At 46.5% G+C, this 26,454-nt stretch overlaps 1 pseudogene; it reads left to right on the top strand.

Annotated features, from left to right (window-relative positions):
- The window catches only part of LOC140912860 (up-regulator of cell proliferation pseudogene), a 128,969-nt pseudogene that overhangs the window by 88,987 nt on the left and 13,528 nt on the right, over window positions 1-26,454 (top strand).

The following is a 26,454-nucleotide window of genomic DNA, read 5'->3' as shown; positions in this document are numbered from 1 at the left end:
AGGAGGGTTCTCTGGGGAGCCCTGGCCAGACCCAAAAGGTACATCCTGGCCTCTGCCATTCACATCACTGCAGGGACACTTAGCAAGAGTTCATGGCTGGATGCCTGCTGGCTCTTCAATCCTTGCCCTTAGCAGTTCTCTGCGCAGGGCCTGGTACCCAGCAGAATATGGAAAAGCCAAACCGCAATGGGTGGGAGGTAGGATCCCTGGGAAAGTCCAGGCAGCAGAGCACACAATGAGGAGAAGAGGGAAGGCTGGGATCAGCCACAGAGGGGTAACACAATCCTCACTGGCGGGAAGGGGCCCTCCCTTGCAGTTTGTGTCATCCCCCCGACCCCACACGCCCTACCCGGGCTTGCCCCCCGCTCTGCTCACCCCTCCCCTATTCTCAGCAGCTCCATCAAACCAAGGGGGCAGGGACCAGAGGCCGCTCCTGCTCCTGGGACAGAGAAGTAGGATCATGACCTACCCGGAAGTGGGTGGTGTCCTGCCCCGTGCCCATGGTGAAAATGGTGTATTGTAGAGCCCGCAGGAGGCGTGACTCCAGCTCCAGGGCAAGTGGTGGCTTCAGTTTGCTGGAGGGAAAGAGGAGCCCGTGTTATGCTTGGCAGCACCGGAGTGGCGCTGGCAGTGTCATGCACATGACCCTCCTCCCCTGCAATGATCCCTCCCTATGGCCACTGTAACGTTACGGGAGTGAAATCACCCCCAGCCAGGAAAGAGGGGATGTTCCCAACTCCTCTGCTGGGGGATGCAAACAGCCACGGCTGGGGTTAATCTAGGCCTGAGAGGATCTGCACCAGGGTTAGAGCAGCTGGATGGGAGGGTCCTGGTACCTGAGGCTGCAAACCGCGGCCATGGAGCTGGAGACGATGGAACTCGGCTCAGACACCATGGGCAGATCTTCAATCAGCTCCTGAGAGACCCCAAGGAGATAAAATTGCATGTGAGATTCAGGCCCTGTAGACCCACAGGCGCTTCCCAGGGAGGAGGCCAAAGTGCTCTGCAGAAACAGTCAGTGTCACCCCCACCCCCAACCAGCTGGCCTCCCCATTCCTCCCATCCATCAAACTTACTCTTTCCTTCCTCCTCTCCCACCCAATTCTTCCCTCCCCTCAGCCTCAGCTGCCCCTCCGGCCTTATAGTTTCCCCACTGCCAGTTCCCCATCAGTGTCAGAATTTCCTCTTTCCCTGCTCCCCAGTCCTCATCCCCAGGAAGCCCTGTCCTCTGCTTCCCCCTCCAGCCCCACTAACTCTTCCTCCCATGTTGGGCTCCCTCACCCCAGGAGCCAGGCACGGGGTCCCACTCACCGCAATGCTCTCCACAAGGGCCGCTTTGGAGAAGTGCGGCTCCAGAGTGTCCCACCCCTGCTGCTGTGCCGACAAGCACAGACGTGGGACAGCGTGGAGGAAGTGGAGCTGTTTGGCCCTGTCCTCCACCCACTAAGAGTGGGGTTGTGGGAGAGAGAGAGAGAGAGAGAGAGATGGTCAGGTAGGGACCTCCCCACCCCACCTACAAAAGCTTCAGGTCTGAGGACCTCCCTGGAGTTGGACAGGGAAAGCCGCCCCTCTTCCCAAAACCAGTGTCACCCTGCACAGACTAGGGTTGTAACCGGGGCAGTGTCTGCGGGGAGCGGACACCTTGGCCTGCATGAGATGAACACCCCCACTTTGGGGTGCCAGGTAACAGGGGAGAAGTGCCCCCCATTGTGGGTGATGGATTCTCTGGGACAAGACCCCGAATGTGGGTGGGGATGGAACAAGGGGCAGGACAGACTTGGGGGCAGTGCAGCTGGAAGATTTTTGTACCTCAACTCTGCCCTGGAGGTGCTGCTGGATGACCCTGATGGTGTCTTGTTCAGGGGACTCATCCTCCTCCTCCTCCTCCTCCTCCAGCTGGGCACTGAGGGTCTCTGCACCAGGGAGAGAAGGAGAAAAGCATCATTTATGCTACTGCTGTGAGAATGCAGGGTAGAGAAATGGCTCAATGTCCCCCATCCTCAACAAGGAACCCCATGGCATCAAGGTCCCCACCCTGCCCTTCCCAGAGATGACCTCAGCCCCATCAGCCTCAGGGCCCCGTGGCCATCAGCCCCCACCCAACATTATCAGGGGAGGCTGGAGTTCCCCCAACTCTGCCCAGCATCTCCTGCCATGGAGTGTGGCTGGGCCACTCCCACTGGTGTCAGTGGGGCTCCCGTGGCTCCGTCCTGGCGCCTTGGTGAGCCAATGGGCACAGGGTGTGTCATAAATATCAAGGGAAGGGTAACCACCTTTGTGTATACTGTGCTATAAAATCCCTCCTGGCCAGAGGCAAAACCCTTTCACCTCTAAAGGGTTAAGAAGCTAAGATAACCTCGCTAGCACCTGACCCAAAATGACCAATGAGGGAACAAAATACTTTCAAATCTGGAGGGGGGCGGGGGACTAATCAAGGGTTTTGTCTGTCTGTGTAATGCTTTTGCTGGGGACAAATCAGAAATGCAAGCCTTCCAACTCCTGTTAAGTTAGTAAGTAATCTAACTAGCAAATGTGTTAGATTTTCTTTTGTTTAATGGCTGGTAAAATAAGCTGTGTTGGAGGGAATATATATTCCTGTTTTTGTGTCTTTTTGTATCTTAAGGTTTTGCGTAGAGGGATTCTGTGTGTTATAAATCTGATGATCCTGTAAGGTATTTACCATCCTGATTTTACAGAGATAATTCTTTTACCTTTACTTTTATTAAAATTCTTCTTTTAAAAAACTAACTAATTTTTCATTGTTCTTAAGAACCAAGGGCTTGGGTCTCGGTTCACCTGTACCAATTGGTGAGGATTATTATTAAGCCTTTGCAGGAAAGGGGGTGTAGAGCCTTGGGGGATATTTTGAGGGAAGATGTCTCCAAGTGGTCTCTTTCCCTGTTCTTTGTTTAAAATGCTTGGTGGTGGCAGCATACTGTTCAAGGACAAGGCAAAGTTTGTACCTTGGGGAAGTTTCTAACCTAAACTGGTAAAAACAAGCTTAGGGGGTCTTTCATGCAGGTCCCCACATCTGTACCCTAAAGTTCAGAGTGGGGAAGGAACCTTGACATGGTGGCAGTGGTGGGATCATTTTGGACCAGAAGCACAGCAGGATTTTAAAAGGTTTTGTAAAAAGTGATTGCAGCTGTAGATTTTGTCTCTCTGTCTGGGGGACAGAGCAGCAGGCATAACAAAAGGAGTTTTCTGTCGGCTGAGAACAGCTATCAAAGAAAAAAGGTATCGGGTTACAGCACAGCAAAATTTTACAAGTCAGGGTTTTTGGGTTTTTTGCTTTATTTCTAACTCTTGGGTGTAAAGTGAGTTAAAAACAGAGAGGTTAGGAGGACAGAATGCCATGTTCAACAGAAGCTGCAATTAGCCAGATTTGAGGCTGAGGAAAAACAAAAGGAACATAAAAGATGGGTCGAACTGAGGCAGAGAAAATGAAGGCAAAAAAAGAAATGGAGGCAAAGGAAACAGAAATGGAGGAGAGGAAAAAAGAAAAGAAGCATGCAGAGGAGAAGAAGGAAAAAGAGAGGAAGCATACAGTGGAGATGGAGAAGGCAAAGGCTCGGCAGAATATACTAAATAACCCTAACAATCCTTCCCCAACAATCCACAAATCCTTCCCCAACAATCCATTACACTATGTCCACAGTATAATGAATCCAGTGATATTGCTGAATATTTTCTCACCTTTGAGAGACTTTGCACACTCCATCAAATCCCTGAAGCTCACAAGATGACCAGATCGGCCGCAAGATTGCCTGGAAGAGCTCTGGACATATTCAATAAGATGGTGATTGAGGAGGCTTCGAACTATAATAAATCCAAGGGTTTGGTTTTAAAACAATTTCAAGTTACACCTGAAACTTACAGAGTAAAAGTGAAAGCCCTTAAGAGAGGACCTGGACTAAGTAATGTGGCTTATGTAAACCAGAGAACAGATCTGTTTGAGAAATGGCTCAATGGACAGGATGTAACTAGCTTTGGAGGAATACGGGATTTGATAATACAGGAGCAATTCCTGAATATGTCCAAGGATGATAGATAGCAGTGTTTATGGGATAAAAAAATGGACTCAGCAGGAAGTCTTGCTTTTTATGCTGATCTATACAAGCAGTCCCAGACTGCCAGAGAGGCGGGGCAAACCGGAACAAAACGGGTGGAGGGAGGAGAGAGGAACAACCCTGGTCACAGTTGGAGCGGATACCAGAAGGGACACCCTCAGACCACATCCTACTACCCGGGGCAGCCCAAGGCCCCAACTACACCCCAAGGAACACTCCAGACACCTTGTTGTCCCACCACACCGTTCTCCAGCAACCCACGTCGCCCCAGTGACCAGTCAGCTGGGCAAAGTTTTCAATGTAACAAGCCGGGACATGTCAAGCCCAACTGCCCCAAGAACCCCTGGAAATTATAGTTCATTGCACCAAAATCACACCAGAGGTCCTCAGGCCCAGATGCCTCCCAGACACCCTCAGAGTGGAGGGAAACTGTGAGTGTGGGCAGGAAGAAGGTCACAAAATGGAGGGACACCGGAGTATTGGCTATCCAGGCTTCCTTAGTGGACCCCAATTTAATTGACCCAGAGGTCCAAGTGACAATTCAACCCTTCAAGGCCAACTGTTTTGACTTGCCTACAGACAAGTTGTCTGTTCGCTACAAGGGCTTGTCAGGAACGTGGACTTTTGCAGTCTATGATAATTATCCCATCCCCATGCTGGTGAGGGAAGACTTGGCCAATCATGTGAAGCTAGCCAAGAAGTTGGGAATGGTCACCCACAGACAGGCTAAGCAAGCTGTCACACCTAGCTCTATTTTGGAGACTTCTATCAGGACGCACTCAAAGATATTGGAACCAGACCCCATACAAACGTCTGCAACAGCAGTAGTTAATCCAGTCACAGAGATCCAGACAGAGCCAGTCCCGGAACTGGAACCGGCAAAAAAAACAGCACCAGACCCATTGCCAGCACTGAATCCAGTACTTGCAACCCCAACACCAGAGGGCCCCACCCAACCTGCACTGGCAGCAGCAGATAACCCTACACAAGAGGCTCAGCCAGAGCCTGAACCCCAACATAGTGCACCAGCCAAGAGCGGTTCACAGTCAACTAAAACAGCCCCATCACCTGCATCGCTTCCAGAGGGACCAAGCCCAGGTCCACAATCCAATCAGGAATTGATGTCTCCAGCATCAAGGGAACAGTTCCAGACCGAACAGAAAGCAGATCAAAGCCTCCAGAGAGCTTGGACGGCGGCACGGAACAACCCACCACCTCTCAGCTCTTCGAATCAATCCAGGTTTGTTGTAAAAAAAGGACTTTTATACAAGCAAACTCTTTCTGGTGGATACAAGGAAAACTGGCATCCTCAGAGACAGTTGGTAGTTCCAACTAAGTACCGGGTAATGCTATTAAGCTTAGCCCATGATCATCCTAGTGGCCATGCTGGGGTGAACAGAACCAAAAACCATTTGGGAAAGTCGTTCCACTGGGAGGGAATGGGCAAGAATGTTTCTACCTATGTCCGGTCTTGTGAGGTGTGCCACAGAGTGGGAAAACCCCAAGACCAGGGCAAAGCCCCTCTCCAGCCACTCCCCATCATTGAGGTTCCATTTCAGCAAGTAGCTGTAAATATTCTGGCTCCTTTTCCAAAAAAGACAGCCAGAGGAAAGCAGTACATACTGACTTTCATGGATTTTGCCACCCGATGGCCAGAAGCAGTAGCTGTAAGCAACACCAGGGCTAAAAGTGTGTGCCAGGCACTAGCAGACATTTTTGCCAGTGTAAGTTGGCCCTCCGACATCCTTACAGATGCAGGAACTAATTTCCTGGCAGGAACTATGGAATGCCTTTGGGAAGCTCATGGGGTGAACCACTTGGTTGCCACTCCTTACCACCATCAAACAAATGGCATGGTGGAGAAGTTTAATGAAACTTTGGGGGCCATAATATGTAAATTTGTAAATAAGCACTCCAATAATTGGGACCTAGTGTTGCAGCAGTTGCTTTTTGACTACAAAGCTGTACCACATCCCAGTTTAGGGTTTTCACCATTTGAACTTGTATATGGCCACAAGGTTAAGGGGCCATTACAGTTGGTAAAGCAGCAATGGGAGGGGTTTACACCTTCTCCAGGAACTAACATTCTGAACTTTGTAACTAACCTGCAAAACACCTGCCAAACCTCTTTAGCCCTTGCCAAAGAAAACCTACAGGATGCTCAAAAAGAGCCAAAAGCCTGGTATGATAAACATGCCAGAAAGCATTCCTTCAGTGTAGGGGACCAGGTCATGGTCTTGAAGGCACTCTAGGCCCACAGAATAAAAGCGTTGTGGGAAGGGCCATTAATGGTCCAAGAGCTCCTGGGAGCTGTTAATTTTCTCATAGCATTCCCCACCTCCAACCGAAAGCCTAAGGTGTACCATATTAATTCTCTAAAGCCCTTTTATTCCAAAGAATTAAAGATTTGTCAGTTTACAGCCCAGGGAGGAGATAACGCTGAGTGGCCTAAAGGTGTCTACTACAAAGGAAAAAGTGCTGGTGGTGTGGAAAAGGTAAACCTCTCCATGACCCTTGGGCATATGCAGCGACAGCAAATCAAGGAGCTGTGCACTAGCTACACGCCGACGTTCTCAGCCACCCAGGACTGACTGAACGGGCATACAACTCCATTGACACAGGTAATGCTCACCCAATTAGAGCCCGACCTTACCGGGTGTCTCCTCAAGCTAAAACTGCTATAGAATGGAAGATCCAGGATATGCTACAAATGGGTGTAATCTGCCCCTCTGGCAGTGCATGGGCATCTCCAGTGGTTCTAGTTCCCAACCCAAATGGGGAAATACATTTTTGCATGGACTACCATAAGCTGAATGCTGTAACGCTCCCAAACAACTATCCAATGCCACGAACAAATAAACTAGTGAAGAAACTGGGACGGGCCCAGTTCATCCCTATCTTGGACTTAACCCAGGGGTACTGGCAGGTACCGCTAAATAAATCCGCCAAGAAAATGTCCGCCTTCATCACACATGTCGGGCTGTATGAATTTAATGTGCTCTCTTTCAGGCTGCAGAATGCACCCGCCACCTTCCAAAAACTTGTAGATGGTCTCCTAGCGGAATTGGAAAAATGTGCAGTCACAGACCTTGATGATGTGGCCATATTTTTGGAATCCTGGGCAAAACACCTGGAACACCTACAAAAAGTCTTCAAGCGCATAAGGGAGGCAAAACTAACTGTTAAGACTAAAAAGTGTCAAATAGGCCTAAACAGAGTAGCTTACCTTGAACATCAGGAGGGTCAAGAAACTATCAACCCCCTACAGGCCAAAGTGAATGCTATCCAAAAGTGGCCTGTCCCAAAGTAAAAAAAAAAAAAAAAAACTGGTCCAATTCTTCTTAGGCTTGGCCAGATATTACAGGCCATTTGTTGCGCAATACAGCCAAATCGCCAATTTCAAGTTACACCTAAAACTTACAAAGTAAAATTTCAAACCCTTAAAAAAGGCCTGAACTAATGTGGCTTATGTAAACCAAATAACAAATCTGTTTCATAAATGGCTCAACAAACGGGCTGTTACTAACTTTGAAGGAAATGTATATTCCTGTTTTTGTGTCTTTTTGTAACTTAAGGTTTTGCCTCAAGAAATTCTCTGTTTTAAATCTAATTACCCTGTAAGGTATTTACCATCCTAACTTTATATAGGTTATTCTTTTCTCTTTTCTTTAATTAAAATTCATCTTTTAAACACCTAATTAATTTTTCATTGTTCTTAAAATCCAAGACTTTGGGTCTGTGTTCACCTTTACCAGTTGGTAAAAATTATTATGAAGCTTTCCCCAGGAAAGGGGGTGTAGGGCTGGGGGAAATATTTTGGGGGAAAACGTCTCCAAGTGGTCTCTTTCCCTGTTCTTTGTTTAAAATGCTTCGTGGTGGCAGCAGACTGTTCAAGGACAAGGCAAAGTTTATACCTTGGGAAAGTTTTTTTAACCTAAGCTGGTAAAAATAAGCTTAGGGGTCTTTCATGCAGGTCCCTACCTCTGTACCGTAAAGTTCAGAGTAGGGAAGAAACCTTGACAGGGTGTTACTAGTCCCCCGCTGCCCCTGTCCTCCCCCCTGTCCCATGGGTCTCCCCTCACCTGCACAGAGGGAGACTTCAGCCTCAGGGCTCTCAGACCCCACGGAGGGGCTGCTGGCCCCTCGGGAGAAGGAGGAGCTGCTGGTCCCCGTGCCAGAGTCGCCCAGCTCCTGCTCTGGGCTGGCTGGGGGCTCCTCGGTGGCCAGGCTGGCGGATGGCTCCGGTTGGGCACTGGGGTGCGGCTCCTGGCTCCTCCGCTTCCTGTGAAGGAAGCTGCAGAGCCACCTTCCCAGGCTCCCACCCTCTCTTGGGTCCCTCCTACATAGCATCACCCTGGGCCACCTCCATTTGGGACCAGAAGGGGCCTCAGGGCATGCTAAGGGAGCTGGTGTCTTCTTCCTCCTCCTCCAGAAAGCCAGAGAGCTCCTCCTCCTCGCCTGGCCACTGGCCTCTTCCCCGCCCGCGGGGACAGAGGGGCCGCTCTCCTCCTGGGAAAGCCGGCCGCTGCTCCCTACCAGCTCGGGAGCCACCAGCCCGGCCTTCCTCCTCAGCATCCGCCTCAGCCGCTGCATCCTGGGAATGAGTGGGGAGCAGCCATGAGTCTGGGTTCAAGGCAGCCTCTCATTAATGTGCCTGCCTGTTCCTCCATCCACCTCCCCTCCGCTGAGGCAATTTCTCCTCACCACACACCCCACCCCAGAGCATGGGGGCTGCCGTCCACACCCACTGGCAGCAGCTCACAGCACAGGCTGCTCCCAACGTTCCCCCTCACCCCTGGAGCCCTGTGACACCAGGGGAGTCTCGTCCTTTCAGAGCAGTGGGGCTCTCTGTTAGTTTGGAGAAGCAGCTCCCTCCACCCCAGAAGGTCCCGCTCCCTCCCAGGCCAGGGAAAGAGCAGCACCCGGACAGTCCCCAGCAAAAGTTCACAAGGTGCCAATGCTGGGAGGGAGGAGTCGCCCTCAGTTCCCACTGATTGCGGTTGTGGGTGTTCAGCACCTGGCAGGTTCTGCCCTCCCCAAAGACTCTCGACGTGGGGAACAATCTCCTGCAAGGGAAGGCCTGGGAGCCCTCTTGCTGGCCCATTCCCACCACACTGGGGATGGCTCTGGAGAACTCCACTCACTTGCTCTAGATGGGAAAGCGCTGGGTGGCAGATACTCACCGAGGCCTAGTCTCTTGCCCTCCTCCTTGATCTCCTGCACCCAGGTGGGCTGGTAAGGGTGCTGCCCAATGCCCTGCCAGCAGAGCAGGGAGTAGAAGCCTGCAGATCGAAAGTGGCTGTGAAAACAAGATGATGTTTTACTGCCAGGGGATGGATAAACTCAGCCTAGCAACCGGGGGTTCACAACACTGACCTATGGCCAGCAGCACACCTCCCATCTCCAGGTCTCCTCGTACCTCACGCACATTCCTGAAGCGTGATGACCCAAGGGCTGTAGGGGAGTGTCCCCAGCCCCAGTGAGGGAAAGAGAGGCCTGGGCAGGAGAAGCCACTGCCTCAGGGTCGTTGAGGGAGTCAGGGATAGAGCCGGGGATGGAGCCTTTGTCCAGGCTCCCGCACTAACCACTAGAGGAACAGTCCCTTCCAGAGCTGGGAAGTGCCAGCGGGACTCGATTCCCAGTCTCCCTGGCTCTGAGTGTGACTTGTTGTTGTGACTGAGGCAGGGGGGTGGGAATCTGGACTCCTGGCTTTCACTGGTGATTTTCTTCTATTCCCAGTCTCCCTGGCCCTGAGTGTGACCTATGGAGGTGGTGGAATCTTCATCCTTAGAGATTTGTAAGGCCCAGCTTGACCAAAAAAATCATCTATTTTAAATTAAGGGCAAAATTTATGAAAATCTCTTCAATAATTTAAAGAGAAGAGGAAAAAATAACATGAAATCGAACATGTTCACTGCCAAGTTTTTGAGAGAGTCACACCACTGACATGATAGCTAAAGCCCTGGAAGCAAAGTTAGCTGAAATGCTAAGCCAGCTTTGGACAGCAATAGCTTCCTTGGAAGGTGCAGAAACTATTGTCTTCTTTTCAGTTTATTCAAAGAGTTCAGTTCAATGACTCGTTCGTTGAAATTCAAGAAAGCCATTGAGAGTTCACAAAACAGGCAACTTCTTTTCCTCCCTCAATCTATGGATAAAAACTAGGTGTGAGGGGATGGATATACTAGTTCATAAATCTAGAAACACGTGAAAACCAGAACGTATCATTTTAGTTCACTAACCACACTTCAAATTTCCTTTGTTTAAGAAATCAGTTTTAAATGCAAAACATTTTCATGCAACGTTTTTCTTATGCTTCTCTTTCTAGCTCCAGCATGACCGTGGTTTGTGACCAAAGAGAGGTCACTTCTTTTCTCTTTCCCTCTCTATCATGGAGATGGAGAAAATTCTCTAAGTCCTAGCAGGCAAGAGATTTGAGCACGTCAGGCGTGTTAGAGCCCTTGTGCTCTAAAGGACAATGGGTGATTGTTGTTTGGGGCAAGAACCCCAACAGATTTGATACTTGTCCCCCATCCAAAGCCAATAACACATCTCTGTATTTTCAATCATGAGTTAGACATTCTCAGCACTCCTCTATCTCCCGCAGCCCTCAGGTGTTCCTTGGATTATGGAGGCTTGGTTGCAAAGAGGACTGGAATTTTTTTACTGGCTTCCTGGGTGTCCCTAGCCAATGATGGTCTCAGTCTGGCCTCCGAGGCCCACACCCCCCAGACACTGAAGATCAGGATGGATAGATTTCAATTCACATTTTTTGTCTTTGTATGTTTGAATTATTTTCCTAATGAAAGATTGATTCTCATGAAATTCACAGAGCTGGCGGATGACAGAACAAGGAGCAATGATCTCAAGTTGCAGTGTGGAAGGCTTGGATATTAGGAAAAACTTTTTCACTGGGAGGGTGGGGATGCCTTTGAATCTGCTAGGATAGGGTCCCCCATCTTCTACTTAGAGCCTATATTTTTTCTTACCTTCTACACAGATGACGATTTCTTTCCACACAATCAATACAGTCATAAAAATAATCCCGAGAATCTCCTCCACACCAACCGTCTCTTGGTCCCCACTGAGAGACCGCGAGATGGAGGCTTGCTGCAGCAAGGCTACAGGGGTCTCCGAGGTTCCCCCTGCCCCACACCCCTGTCCTGCCGGGCTGTTGTCAAGGGAGCTCTGTGGGGTCACACCCGCCTCATCATCTTTGCCCAATAGGCTGAGTTCCTGCCAAAGGCCTTTGTGAAGTCACTGCCACACTCACCTTTCCCTTGCAGGCCTGATGTCTGCCCCTGGCCAGCCCAGCTGGATGTTTGAGCTGCACCCTGGATCTCCCCGCTTGCTCATTATTGATTCTGGGGAGCGAGCAGGCCACCCAGTAAAACAGCAGAGTCTATTCCTCACCCCACACTGGGTTTTCCACACAGACATAGATTGTGAAACTATTTGATCTCCTAATCCGGCCTCTATTTCACTGGCTATGACATTTCACACACTTACCACCATATTAAGCCCAATTGCTTGTAATTCACAAAAAGGTGCCATGGCACCTTCCAGAATGATAACCAGTTGTGATGGGAGGATACCAGGAAACAGAGAATCCACCTCTTCCCCAGGTCGTACGCTACCAGCACTCCCAGCTATCTTCGAGACACCACCAACATCCTGGGGAAACTACAATCCATCGGTGATCTTCCAGAAAAGGCCATCCTGGCCACCATAGATGTAGAAGCCCTCTACACCAACATTCCACACAAAGATGGACTACAAGCCATCAGGAACAGTATCACCGATAATGTCATGGCAAACCTGGTCGCTGAACTTTGTGACTTTGTCCTCACCTATAACTATTTCACATTTGGGACAATGTATACCTTCAAATCAGCGGCACTGCCATGGGTATCCGCATGGCCTGAGAGTATGCCAACATTTTTATGGCTGACTTAGAACAATGCTTCCTCAGCTCTCGTCCCCTAATGCCCCTACTCTACTTGCGCTACATTGATGACATCTTCAACATCTGGACCCATGGAAAAGAAGCCCTTGAGGAATTCCACCATGATTTCAACAATTTCCATCCCACCATCAACCTCAGCCTGGACCAGTCCGCACAATGGATCTACTTCCTGGACACTACGGTGCTAAGAAGGGATGGTCACATAAACACCACCCTATACCGGAAACCTACTGCCCGCCATGTTTACCTACATGCCTCCAGCTTTCATCCAGACCACACCACACAATCCATTGTCTACAGCCAAGCTCTACGATACAACTGCATTTCCTCCAACCCCTCACACAGAGACAAACACCTTCAAGATCTCTATCAAGTATTCTTACAACTACAATACCAACCTGCTGAAGGGAAGAAACAGATTGACAGAGCCAGAAGAGTACCCAGAAGTTACCTACTACAGGACAGGCCCAACAAAGAAAATAACAGAACGCCACTAGCCATCACCTTCAGCCCCCAACTAAAACCTCTCCAACGCATCATCAAGGATCTACAACCTATCTTTAAGAATGACCCATCACTCTCACAGATCTTGGGAGACAGGCCAGTCCTTGCTTACAGACAGGCCCACAACCTGAAGCAAATACTCACCAGCAACTACACACCACACCACAGAACCACTAACCCAGGAACCTATCCTTGCAACAAAGCCCATTGCCAACTGTGTCCACATATCTATCCAGGGGACACCATCATAGGGCCTAATCACATCAGCCACACTATCAGAGGCTCGTTCAGCTGCACATCTACCAACGTGATATATGCCATCATGTGCCAGCAATGCCCCTCTGCCATGTACATTAGCCAAACTGGACAGTCTCTATGTAAAAGAATAAATGGACACAAATCAGATGTCAAGAATTATAACATTCAAAAACTGGGTTGGAGAACACTTCAATCTCTTTGGTCACTCGATTACAGACCTAAAAGTGGCAAGTCTTCAACAAAAAAAACCTTCAAAAACAGACTCCAGTGAGAGACTGCTGAATTGGAATTAATTTGCAAACTGGATACAATTAATTTAGGCTTGAATATAGCCTGAGAGTGGATGGGTCATTACAGAAAATAAAACTATTTCCCCATGTTTATCCCCCCGCCAGCACCCGCTGTTCCTCAGACGGTCTTGTCAACTGCTGGAAATGGCCCACCTTGATTATCACAACAAAAGATTTTTTATTTTTTGTTTTTTTCCCTCTCTCCTGCTGGTAATAGCTCACCTTACCTGATCACTCTCATTACAGTGTGTATGCTAACACCCATTGTTTCATGTTCTCTGTGTATATGAAATCTCCCCACTGTATTTTCCACTGCATGCATCTGATGAAGTGAGCTGTAGTTCACGAATGCTTATGCTCAAATAAATGTGTTAGTCTCTAAGGTGCCACAAGTCCTCCTTTTCTGTTTGTTCCAGTGGTTAGTCTCCCTCACTGTCAAAAATGTGTGCCTTACTTCTCATCTGAATTTCTCTGGCTTCAACTGACAGCTGTTGGTTCTTGTTGTGCCTTTCTTGGCAAGATCGAATTAGCCCTGCCCCATGAAATCCGATCTCCCTGTCCTGCTGGGATCCCTCCAGCCAGGAGAACCCAGTAGGGGCCTCCTAGCTGTTTGTCTGCTGGGCTGGGGATATCAGATGCACCAGAGGCATGCAGAAGTGAGTGCACTGCATCAGCCCAGCGTTGGGCTCAGGGGTTTGGCCTTGGCAACTTCTGCTCCAGCCACATCTCTGGGTGTCTGGGCTAGGGGCTTCTGACCCCCGTGGCTGCAGCCAAGGCTGGGGTGCTGAGCTCAGGACTTTCATGCCCCTCCCCACTGCTCTCGGCACTCTGGGTGTCTTCCCGGCATCCGCAGCTGGGGCTCAGGGCTTCCCTTGCAGTTCCTTCTGGGGCTCAGGGGTCCATTTTTCTGGATGCCCCCAAATTGGTCCTTGCGTTAATTTGCCAGGGGACTAGTAGGTAGGAGCCCCCAGCTGAGGTGCTCTCAGCAGCAGGGACCCCTCCGCACATCTTAGAACCTCCTCTCACTTCAGAAAGTTTCTTGGCTGCTGCCCTCAGAGCCCAGGTCTGAAGGCAGCACAGAAGTGAGCGTGGCAATGCTGTAACACCCCTACAACAACCTCTGAACTCCCCCACTATCCCATTTTCATTGGGACTCCCAGCAAACGAAATATCATGGAGATGGACATGTTCCAACGAGACAATTCAATTAAGAGTAGGATACCAGAGGAGGAAAAATCACTTTTGTCGTGGCAATGAGGGTGGCCCATTTCAAACAGTTGACCAGAAGATGTCAGTAAGAGTAGGGGGAAATTAGTATGGGGGAAGTTAGGACTTTTGGCTGCAGAATTTTATTTCAGTTTTTATGAGATTGTGTCTTTTAGGTTTTCCGGCACACAAGCAGAGAAGTTAGAGAAAAACATAAATGATTCTTGCTGGAAGTTTGCAATGTCTCGCTAATTTGTTTCTTAAGACCAGAACAAAAACACATAAGAACCCCAAAATCAGAAGGAGAGAATGTAAGCTTCTGCCTATAACAGAGAGGCACAATTCACTGGGTACCTGCTGACTGACTGCTGCTACACCCCCACTGAGCTGCTTAGCATGCAAGTAGGTCCAGGAACCGTGCCCAAAATTTAAAGTCGCAGTATTCAATTGTAACACAACCACAAATACACCAGAGCATCCAAATTTTCTGTTTTACAAGGTCTCTCCTTGTTTTGGAACACTGGTTTCTAAACATGCCATCGGGAATTTGAATCAAATTTCAGCTACTAATTAGCATGTGTGTGGAACAATCACTAATGTGCATTCGGTGTTATGTTGTAGGTTTCTTTAGGAAATTTGGGGAAACAGCAGCACTGGGAAAGCCTGTTCCCCCCCCCCCCGACACACACACTGCACATTTGCTGCCCACTGGTGCTGCCTGAGCAGTAGCATTGTGACATCAGAGATAATCCACCACTCAGCGCTCCCTGCCTCCAGCTCCTTGTCACACCTGGGGAGAATGACTAGCCCCTGGCTGCCATGGCAACAGCTACCTTTGACAACTGATTGCCCCCTTCTTACCAGAACACCATCACAGAAAGGAAGTTTGTAATGAAACAGGACCAGATTTGGATAAGCAGGACAGTCTCCTGCTGGGCTCATTTGGGTTTGTACTGTGGTACTGTACAGTGTTTCTTTTCAAAGAGCAATTGTTTGCTACTTTCCTTTGTAAAGGCTCAGTGAAAATAAGATGCAAAATTCCTGCTCTTTTACTTGGATATTGTTTATCTGCTTCTTACAAATTGAGGATTAGAGCTTAGAACTTTCACTGATACTGAAGTTGCATAAAATGAATTTTATGTTAATACAGTTTAATTTAATTACTTTCTATACTCTGATCAACACAGCACTGAGTGGTGAAAACGGACCTTCACAAAGATAAGAATGGCAATAAAATATATACTGAAAACAACAGATGAGTAAGAGCTTCATTGTTTAAACAGCACATATATAATAGATGTTCTTTCTATTCAAAAACGAAGGAAATTAAGAAACCAAAAACCCTTCATTTAACGCTTCTTAGCTTAGCTTTCATCAATAAATTAAACCATCAAATAATTAGGAAATACAAAGTCAAGGTTTTAAAAAGGATTAAAAGGTTAAGAAGTTTAGCATTCTCAGGTTAGCAAATGTCCAAATAAGTGTTGCCGTGGCACCCTTAATTCAGTCCTCTTGTGCCTTTGCCCGATGATGCAGACGTTAATTACATGATCCCATGTTATTTTTTTCCCTCGCGACCCCTGCCTTATTCAGTGCACAGAATTCTCTGCCCTGTGGCTGTGTATTGAAGGAGTCTGTTGTCTGCAGGATCCCTGCCTCATTTATTGCAGAGTTAATGTTTCATGGGCAATACTCATTCTGGTATTTCCTAACTTGAGAGTACTTGACTTCGTAGCCTTGGTCCTAATTTTTATGGCTTACTTTACTGAGGAGACAAACCTTTATGACAAAGGTGGGTTTTGTTTTGTTTTTTGTTTGTTTTTTGGTGATGTATCCATTATTTATCTGTTCAGTACCAATCGTGTGTGCTTTACAAAACAGAAAGAGTAAGGACACTCCTTAAAACTGTTACGAATTATACCTGATAGGACACGCACACAACTGCTGCGAATTACACCTGGTAGGACACGCACACAAATGCTGCGAATTACACCTTGTAGGACACGCACACAAATGCTGTTACGAATTATACCTGATAGGTCACGCACAGTTCGAATCTAGGCTGAGGCACATAAACAAAGTCCACAACTGCAGAGTTCCCACGAAACACCAAGTTTATTACGCTCGAGCGTGGTGCCCCCCTGCTAGCCAGGAGGGGACCCCGAATACAGATTATACAAAGGTTATATACTTTTTAGCAAAGCATATTGCCCTCGTGCATCAGAAACCTTAGCCAATAAACAAACCCTTTTCTTATCTACCACCTATCCCTGCTTGGTGCATTCCTCCTGCTAAACCAGTATGTTAATTACACAGCATGGTCCAAAAGCCATGCATCAGGAACTTTTTTTATCAGGATGGGAGGCCTCACATCACAGGCCAGGAGATAGGGAGTTAGAGACTGACAAAAACCAGATACTGGGAGTCAAGACAGGCTGGAGACAAGGAGGAGGATTTTCACAGGGATGCAGTGTCTAAGGAACACTCCTCCTGGTGCATGATGTGCTTGCTTTTAGACAATGGTGGGCCCCAAACCAAAATGGAGTCACATGTGCTAACTTTTCCTTAACAATACAAAGACCTTATGATCTAAGGAAGACGGACACATACAAAGAAAGCAGGATATGTAAGGACTACTAATTTCTTTCTTTCTTTCGATTAATAGTTGTCACAAATATAAAGGGAAGGGTAAACCCCTTTAAAATCTCTCCTGGCCAGAGGAATAATCCTCTCACCTGTAAAGGGTGAAGAAGCTAAAGGTAACCTCGCTGGCACCTGACCAAAATGACCAATGAAGAGACAAGATACTTTCAAAAGCTGGGAGGAGGGAGAAAAACAAAGGGTCTGTGTCTGTCTGTATGTTGCTTTTGCCGGGGACAGAACAGTAAAGGAGTCTTAGAACTTTTAGTAAGTAATCTAGTTAGGTATGTGTTAATTATGATTTCTTGAAATGGCTGAGAAAAGAGCTGTGCTGAATAGAATGACTATTCCTGTCTGTGTGTCTTTTTTGTATCTTAAGGTTTTGCCTAGAGGGATTCTCTATGTTTTGAATCTAATTACCCTGCAAGATTTCTACCATCCTGAGTTTACAGAGGTGATTCCTTTACTTCTATTAAAAGTCTTCTTGTAAGGAAACTGAATGCTTTTTCATTGTTCTAAGATCCAAGGCTTTGGGTCTGTGGTCACCTATGCACATTGGTGAGGATTTTTACCAAACCTTCCCCAGGAAGTGGTGTGCAAGGGTTGGGAGGATTTCGGGGCGAAAGACGTGTCCAAACTCCATTTTTTCAGAAACCAAGATAAAGTTTGGTGGTGGCAGTGGAAATCCAAGGGTAAAATAATTTTGTACCTTGGGGAAGTTTTAACCTAAGCTGGTAAAAGTAAGCTTAGGAGGTTTTCATGCAGGTCCCCACATCTGTACCCTAGAGTTCAGAGTGGGGAAGGAACCTTGACACCTCCCCAAATATGATATAAACTAGCATATAAATAAAATATTAAAAGGTATTTTTAAGATATAGTTAAAGGACTATCATCAATTAATAAACCTCCTTTCATAGTACCCTTGTAATTGTTGCCTTACTCAATAGTGTTTTCCAGGAGTGGCTTTTGAGTTTCAAAAAAAAAAAAAAGTTTGATTATATCCAAACCAAACTTTCCAGTTGGAACATTTCAGTCAAAAGTTTAGACCTGGTCTTTTGTAAAAGGTACGAATGGGGTAAGTCTATCATTGCCTGTCATGATCTTCATCCAGTATAATTCTGAGCTATCAGTAATTGTATATAGGTTTGAGAAAGAAATGTGTCCATATTAGAAAGAAAAAGTTTTTGGCTGAAAGCTAAAGTACTTACTGCACTATCTTGTCTTATATTTAGATTGTCAGCTGTTTGGGGCAGGGACTATCTTTCTGTTCTGCTTCCAACAATGGAGGTCTTAGATATTGTGTGTGTCGGGGAGAGGGAATCATGAGAATCTTTTATAGTGAGGCAATCTAAATATAGGGTTTGTTACTAGCTCCCTCTATAACTTGTCTCACAATTATCATCACTATGTGTACACACAGATTACATTAATGTAATATTAAGGTTACAATTTTTAATAAAGTCAAGAAATGCTCAAGTTAAGATTCTCATATTAACCTTAACTTCTCATATTAACCTTAACTTCCAGGGCACATTCTGTGTCCAGGTACTGGAGGGAGGGGTAGCCTTGATGGGGTCCAATTTTATCCCCTCACCTTAGTGCAGCAGTCCCTTAATTGGCTGTTTGTTCCAACCCTCCCTCCCAGTCTGTTCACCACAGTATCACGCCTGCCTCCTACCTGCCTCTCCCATACCCTGTGCCCTTTTCTTTACATTGAATTGATCCCCTCCTAAATACCCCCTCAAAAATGTATCTTGGAACTAACATGTTTGCTGCCATTACATTGTTCACTCTGCTGGCATGTCCGGACTAGTTAAATTACAAGCTCTTCAGGGCAGGGACTGTCTGCTAGCACAATGGGGCTTCTTCCGGTTAGACGTTAGGCCAGGGATAGTCAATTATTTTTTTTTGTCACGGTCCAGACTCCAGAGGAAATAATAATAAAAAAAATTATAAGAAGAAGAAAATAAAAAGATTTGGGGTTCCATTCAAAAGCATCTGGCAGTCTGGATTTGGCCTGCGGTCTGCCTATTGATTACCCCTGCCTTAGGCCCTTCTTACTGATGTAATAAACATGATTAATAATATTAAATAGTAACATTGATCATATGGGTTTAGATTCCGTGCTGCCCTTTATTTGCAGTCCATGAAGAGGAGGACAAGATGGCTTTAAACCACCTTTACAAACTCCTGATTGTGGGCTACTCTGGGGCCAAAACATCTTCCAAGGCAGGGGCTTTCTAAGTAATAGCAGCCTGTCCCTGACTGCCTGTGAGCAGCAGGACTTCCCACTATCTCTGCAGAGCTACGTTTTGTGGGTCCATCCCTGATATGTTTTGATTGCCTGCAGCTCCACCCCGGGTATGCCTCCTACCCTAGGGATTCAGACCACACCCTTGGTCCTGCGGCTATCATCAGTTCTTGTGTAGAGGGGATTCTATCCCAGCTGGAAACACACCTCTGGACATTTTACCCAGCACAAAGCCTGTGGTAAATGATAATCGTCTCATCTGAGGACATTTTGGTGTCAATCTCATTTAAAGTAATGGGAGACAGCAATCATTTCTAATATGGGAAATTTCAGGATTTTTAAGCCAGGAATAAGGAGATCCTATTGGACTTTTAAAAGACACCATGTAACTCTAAATTCACAATGTGAGTTGGCAACATGGTATACTGGCCAAGTTCACTTACATCTCACTTATCATGCCTATTACAAGGGTAACCACTGAATACTCTTTTAATCTGTTCTTCTTTATTAGCTAAGGAGACACTAGAGCCCAAAGAAAAATGGAAAAGGAAGAAGAAAAAAGGATGCTTTCCATGTTCCCCATTCCGTAGAAAAAGCAAAGGATCTATAGGTAAGCGGGACTCTTCCCACTTGGTTTGGGGCTCTACTCCTCACTCCCAGGAACTGTGACGGGTGCACTATCGGCAATGCTGGGAGCCTGAAGCAACTCATGGAAATCGGGGCCATCACAGGCAGCTTGTGGGTATAAGAGGATGAGGTTTTTTTGGGTGGGGTGGTAGAAAAGGGACGGATACCTGGGGCGCCTACACCATTCTGCCTCTGATTCCCATTACACTGCGTTCTGCCACATTCCATTAATATCCTCCAGCTGCCCCAGTCCCTGTTCTGCTTCTCACCCCATCTACAGTGGAATCAGGCTTTCATCCTCACTGCCAGGGTGCCAGCAGGGGGAGCTTTGAGACCACAGCAGACACTCACCCTGCTAGCAGTTCAATGCCCGATGCCACGGTGGCCACCAGCAACTGCAAGGAGCAATTACAGGGAAAGTTTTTTGTCAGCCTCAAGCCCTGGGCGAGAGCATACTCTGTGAGTTCTTTGCAGGCAGATCATGCTCAGTGAGGTTGGCACAGAGAATTTCAGGGATGGAGGGCATTCACTAAGGTTAACTTGGTGCTGTGTGGGGATGGATCATGCTCAGTGAGGATGGAATCTTAGATTTTGGCTGCCAGCTTCTAACAAGCCTCTACTGAGCATGTGCCAAGAGTTATTTTCAGAGGCGTATAAATTGGGTAGTTCTGGAAGAATTTTCTGAGAGACAGCAAAAGGCCCCCTTGCTCCAAATGTCAAATCCCTGTTCTAAAGTATGGAGCTGTTAGACCTTCTCAAAGAAACAGTTGTAATTTTTTTTAACAGTGGCAAAGCATCACTTCCTGTATAGAGGGGATTCTCCCTCCGCTGGAACCATTCCTCTGGTCCTTTTACCCAGCATAAAGGGTCCAGAGCAGGAATGAAAATATCACCCAGTGCTTTTTTTTTCCCCAGGGAAAAAAGAAATAAAATAAACTCAAGCAAAAAACAAACAAAACGGTCTATCCTGATTTCACTATGTACTTGTACAGTTGCACAAAATCAAAAGTGTATGAAGCTTGCAGAACGTCCCAGTAAAATAGCAATGTGTAACCTGTGTGACATTCAGTAGTCCTATAAATAGGAAAGCACCTCTGAATTTAGAAGACATTTCATTCTACCGTATGACAAAAACATTTTTTTTCTTTTGGTTATAACTGTTATTATTTAACACCTCTTTTTTCTAAATTAACCTGGGTATTGGGCCTCAGTGAGGAATAGAAAAGCCTCCTAAGAAATTTTCACCTGCAACCTTCAGCTGCTTTTAAAATTATTTGAGTGAAACCAAAACAATAATAAAACCCCCACAAACAAACCCAACACTTAATATATTTTTGCAGAAGTAAAGGTTGCATTTTTGCATCTTCATCTATTTCAGATATGGCCCAGGATTTCATAGTAAAATTCCCTACAAATAGCTGAGGACTCCATCTTATACATTGCACTTCTCAGATTATTACAAGGAAATTAGCAGTGATCCTTCCACATTTTCAGTTTGTTTGTATTCACACAAACGGGGAAGAAAATACATGTGTTTGTGTCTAGTGAGAAAGTCAATTATTGATGAAGTACCGATAATTTATTTTCTTTCATTTCACTATCAGATGGTTTAAATCAGGAGCAAGATTCAGCGACACAGAGAGCTCCAAAGTCAAAGCAGAAAGATGTCTTAATGCTGGAGCAAGAAGGGTACATTGAGCCGGTCCTGGAGCTGGAGGAGACAGAAGGACTTAACGGTATTTCCTCTCATAATTTTTGCACTGTACCTAAATTCAGTGGGTGAAATTCTGGTGCCTTTGAAGTCAATAGAACATAGGACTTGAAGGAATCTCCTCGGTCATCGAATTCAGTCCCTGCTGTCATAGGCAACCCCATGACATCATTTCATTCATAAACTTTTCAAGCTCCATCTTCAAACTAGTTAGGTTGTTTCCCCCCACTTCTCCTATTGGGTGGCTGTTGAAGAACCTCTCTCCTCCAACAGGAATTTGTCACTGACTTCAGTGGAGCCAGAATTTCACCCAACATGCTTCACTTAAGTTTACAAAAATGATCCATTAGGACCTTCAAAAACCAAATACACATGAGATTGGCCTAAATATCACAAGAGTAAAACGATAATTATACTATACTTCACGGTTTGTAAATTTCTTGTCTGGTTTGTGAGCCTTTAGGGGAAAGCTGCCTCCTGCTTTAGTCTGTGGAGTGCCTTAGGGTCAAATTCAACACTAAACAAATATGCAAACTGCAGACTTCCCCCCCATCTGCTTGAAGATGACTCCCCTTATCTACTCCTAACCCCTGCAAGGGTGGAGCTGCCATTTTGTGCCTCTTCATCTCTCTCCTTTACCCCTATCCTATCCCCTTCCCCTCCCTGCCCCACTAAGTCCCCTCCTCCACTCCACACTCCTCCCATTGCCCCCCAGAGGCTTCTGTCCCCAGTGCCACCTTGCATTCACTTGCCCCCACATTTTCCCACCCTCTCCCCTGCCCTTATAATATCTTACCCCTCACATTTTCCCTCTTTCACCCCCTATTTCCCTGAGATCTCCTCAGTCCTCCCCCCCACCTCTCTGAATAGCCTCTTCTCCTCATGAGGATGTCTCCTGCTTCCCACGTTCCTCCCAGTTCCTCAGAGTTACTTGTCCAGCCATTAACCACAGAGTCCAGAAAGTGGCCATTGTCTCTGAGGGCACCCTGGCTTCAGTATAATGGAAAACTGTGGGAGATGGCAGCCATCTCTATTTGGGGCAGCCTTACTTTCACATGCAAAGCCTGTAGTGAATGATAGTCGTCTCATCCCAGGGCAGTTTGGCATCAATCTCATTTCAAATAATGGGAGACAGCGATTATTTCTACTATGGGAAATTTCAGGATTTTAAAGCCAGGAATAAGGAGATCCTATTGGACTTTACAAAGACACCATGTAACTCTAAATTCACAATAAGAGTTGGTAACATGGCATACTGGCTAAGTTCACTTACATAGCACTTGTCATGGTTCTTACAAGGGCAACCACTGCGCCCCGTCATGCACACCTCTCTTTAAGAGGGAATCTGGTTGTGGTCTCTCTTCTGGGTTTTTACTGCCCACTCGGGAAAAGAAGTCTGCCATTTGCATGGGCCTTACCGGGTCGGTGGCCAACTTGAAAATCGTAGGGCTGCAGTGAAAGTTACCACCTCATGACCCAGGCATTGATGTCCTTCATAATGTTAAGCAATCGAAGTTGCATGTGGTCAGTGACCAAATGGAAGGGGTTCCCCAGTAGATGATACCTAAGTGCATTGATTGCCTACTTCACCACCAACACCTCCTTTTCTATCGTTGAATACTTCTGCTCTCAGAGAAACAACTTCCTGCTCAAATAAAGAACTGGACGCTCCTCTCCCTCAGCTTCTTGAGAAAACACTGCTCCCAATCCCATTTCTGACACGTCAGTCTGTAATATGAAGGCTCTGTCAAAGTCTGGGTGGAATAGGATGGGATCCCTAGTTAGTCGATCCTTCAGTTCCAGGAAAGCTCTCTCACACTCTGCTGACTACTGTATCTTGTGAAGCTGGAAGCTCTTTTTTAGGTCGGGTAAGGGTGACATGAGCGTTGCAAGGTTTGGCAGAAAGTAGCAATAGTATCCTGCTAGGCCCAAGACTTGGCTTACCGGCCTTTTTGTCATAGGGGCCGGGCAGTCCCCTAAGGCTTGTACTTTATCCAACTGGGGGTGTAGGGTACCTCGGTCCACACTGAACCCCAACTATGTTACCTCTCGCTGCCCAAGATGGCACTTGACTAGGTTGATGGTGTGCCCGGCTTCCCCTATAGCTTGCAAGATGGTTGTGAGGTGTTGGAGATGTTCTTCCCACATGAGGCTGTCTACAACTATATTGTCTATGTAGGCTGCTGCATATAGGTGGTGAGATTGCAGCAGCCTGTCCGTAAGTCACTGAAATGTGGCTGCGGCCGCACAGAAACCAAAAGGCATGGTGACTAACTGATACAGTCCAAACGGGGTGTGACCAGCAGTGCGAGGGGAACCCCTCACTGGAAATGCCAATGTCAGGGCAGGCTGCAAAGGGGAGAGCAGATACTCCCCAGACTGGTGGGTAACACTGAAGTTAAACTCCCCAACCAGTCACAAACTGTGCTTCCAATCCCCCACACTGGTTATCAAGAAGCAAAAATGAAATCACACAGCCCCTTAATTGCATTCCAGTCTCTGGCTCCCAATCAACACCTACGTCCAGTACAGTGAGAAGTTATCTAAAAACTCTGCTCACATATACAAAATGTTCTTCTGACCCCAAAGGGTCAGCCATGTCACCAGGCCAGTATAGGTTTGGATACTACCCAAAATACCACTCTGCCAGCCAGGTTTATTATAAAGAAAAAAGAAAGAACAAGAAGATAGATGTTAAATGGTAAAGCAGTTACATATATACAAAGATTTGAAAGTCCATATATCAGGCTCCTATCAGTACTTGTGAGTTTGCTGGCTTGAATGTCCCTCTGGAACACAACCCCAGCTAGGATGGGTCATTCAGTCCTTTGTTCAGAGCTTCATTTTGTAGCAAAGTTCATCCAGAGATAAGAAGCAGGACTGAAGACAAAATGGAGAAGATGCAGCTGCCTTTTATAGTCTTTTGTCATGCAGCCTGTGCTTCCTTTGTTCCAAACACAAGCTGCCCTACACATGGCTTGAAAGCCTTAGAGTTCTGTCCATAGGCATGCCCCTGCCAGAAAATGACCACATGGTGACAGGGATGCTGGAAGATGGGGAGGCCAAGGGGCCATGACCCTCCGCCTTTTTGCCATGGGCCCAGCCCCCTGCTCCTCTTACTCTGGGAGAAAGAGACTTCTTTTAGTCTTTTCTCTTCACCCTTCTTGGCCAATACCAGATACCTTTGTAGGACCCTCTCGTAAAGTTTAGCCTTTTCAGAGTCTGATAAACTGGATCTTTCAAGAACGTCTTTCATCTCTGAATCCAATTGGTGAGGAGGTGTGGTTCTGATATTTTCTTCATCACTAGAGGCATGTTTCATCACTAGAGGCGTGTTTGTTCTAGCTGATGGCTAGGAACGAGGTACAATTTTTCAACCATTTTATTTAAAATGCCTGACAGCAAAACTCAACAAATGTTTGATAAAACCCCTGATCTGTTTTACAATCATCTTTTATTCTTTTGAGGAACAGGTTTTTGTAATCGCTCAGTGTTTTACTAATCCCCCATTTTCTTTTTAGCATGCTTACTTGTTAGGGTTTCTGGGGGACTTTTCCTTTTACAGAGTTGAGTGCTATTTCAGAGCTGGCCACTACCAGGTTGTCAGAGGCTGAGCACAGAATAACCTTCCTTTGATGCGGTCTGGCTTTGATGAGGAGTTTCAAAAGAGCTAGGTTTCTGTGTACATGGCTAGACATGCTTATCAGGGGGATGCTCTTTTTTTTTAAAATGGCTAAGGATTGTTAAAAAAATTACTACTTTTCTGTTTTTTTCAAGGTGTATACATAGGGCCAGTCTGGGGGAGAAATGCTTGTTCTTAACCTGTAGGCTTCGGGTGCTAAAACATTTAAATCCACCAGCAGAAACTTCTGGGCTTTTTGATAGCATCCTCAAAAGCCTCCCAAAAGAATTGTGTTTTCCCAGGGTACGGTTGCCATGCCTGGGTGGTAACTTGCAGTTTATCTCCATGGTTTTAAAGAGAACCATATACTTTGTTTTTAAAATAATCATTTGTCTTTTTTCCCCTGGCAAAACACATTTTGCACAATGTACAAAATACTCAGCTTCCTGTGGTGTATGTATTTTGTAAAGGCTTTCTCAATTTCACTGCTTTCAGAAGAAGACTTCTTCAAGTCATCTCTAATAAATATGCCTTGTGAAAAGGAAAAAATACTTTTTTTTCCTTCAAAAATGGTCAACAGTGCCAAATGTGTATGTGTCAACATATGAAACTGGAGGACAAAAGAGGGTGTGGAAACCTGTAAAAATATATATATTGATGAATCCTATTGAGCTGTATACTACTAATGTCTAGAGTGAAAATATATAAAAAACCCACAACGGGTTTTCACCTCAGTCCCCGGAAAAATCATGGAGCAGGTCCTCAAAGATTCAATCTTGAAGCACTTGCATGAGAGGAAAGTGATCAGGAACAGTCAGCATGGATTCACCAAGGGAAGGTCATGCCTGACTAATCTAATCGCCTTCTATGATGAGATTACTGGTTCTGTGGATGAAGGGAAAGCAGTGGATGTGTTGTTTCTTGACTTTAGCAAAGGTTTTGACATGGTCTCCCACAGTATTCTTGTCAGCAAGTTAAAGAAGTATGGGCTGGATGAATGCACTATAAGGTGGGTAGAAAGTTGGCTAGATTGTCGGGCTCAACGTGTAGTGATCAATGGCTCCATGTCTAGTTGGCAGCCGGTGTCAAGTGGAGTGCCCCAGGGGTCAGTCCTGGGGCCGGTTTTGTTCAATATCTTCATAAATGATCTGGAGGATGGTGTGGATTGCAGTCTCATCAAATTTGCGGATGATACTAAACTGGGAGGAGTGGTTGATACGCTGGAGGGCAGGGATAGGATACAGAGGGACCTAGACAAATTGGAGGATTGGGCCAAAAGAAATCTGATGAGGTTTAATAAGGATAAGTGCAG

Source organism: Lepidochelys kempii, chromosome 6 (assembly GCF_965140285.1).
Source record: "Lepidochelys kempii isolate rLepKem1 chromosome 6, rLepKem1.hap1, whole genome shotgun sequence".
Classification (NCBI taxonomy): domain Eukaryota; kingdom Metazoa; phylum Chordata; order Testudines; family Cheloniidae; genus Lepidochelys; species Lepidochelys kempii.
Note: the sequence above shows the minus strand (reverse complement) of the source record. Positions and strands in the feature narration are given on the sequence as shown.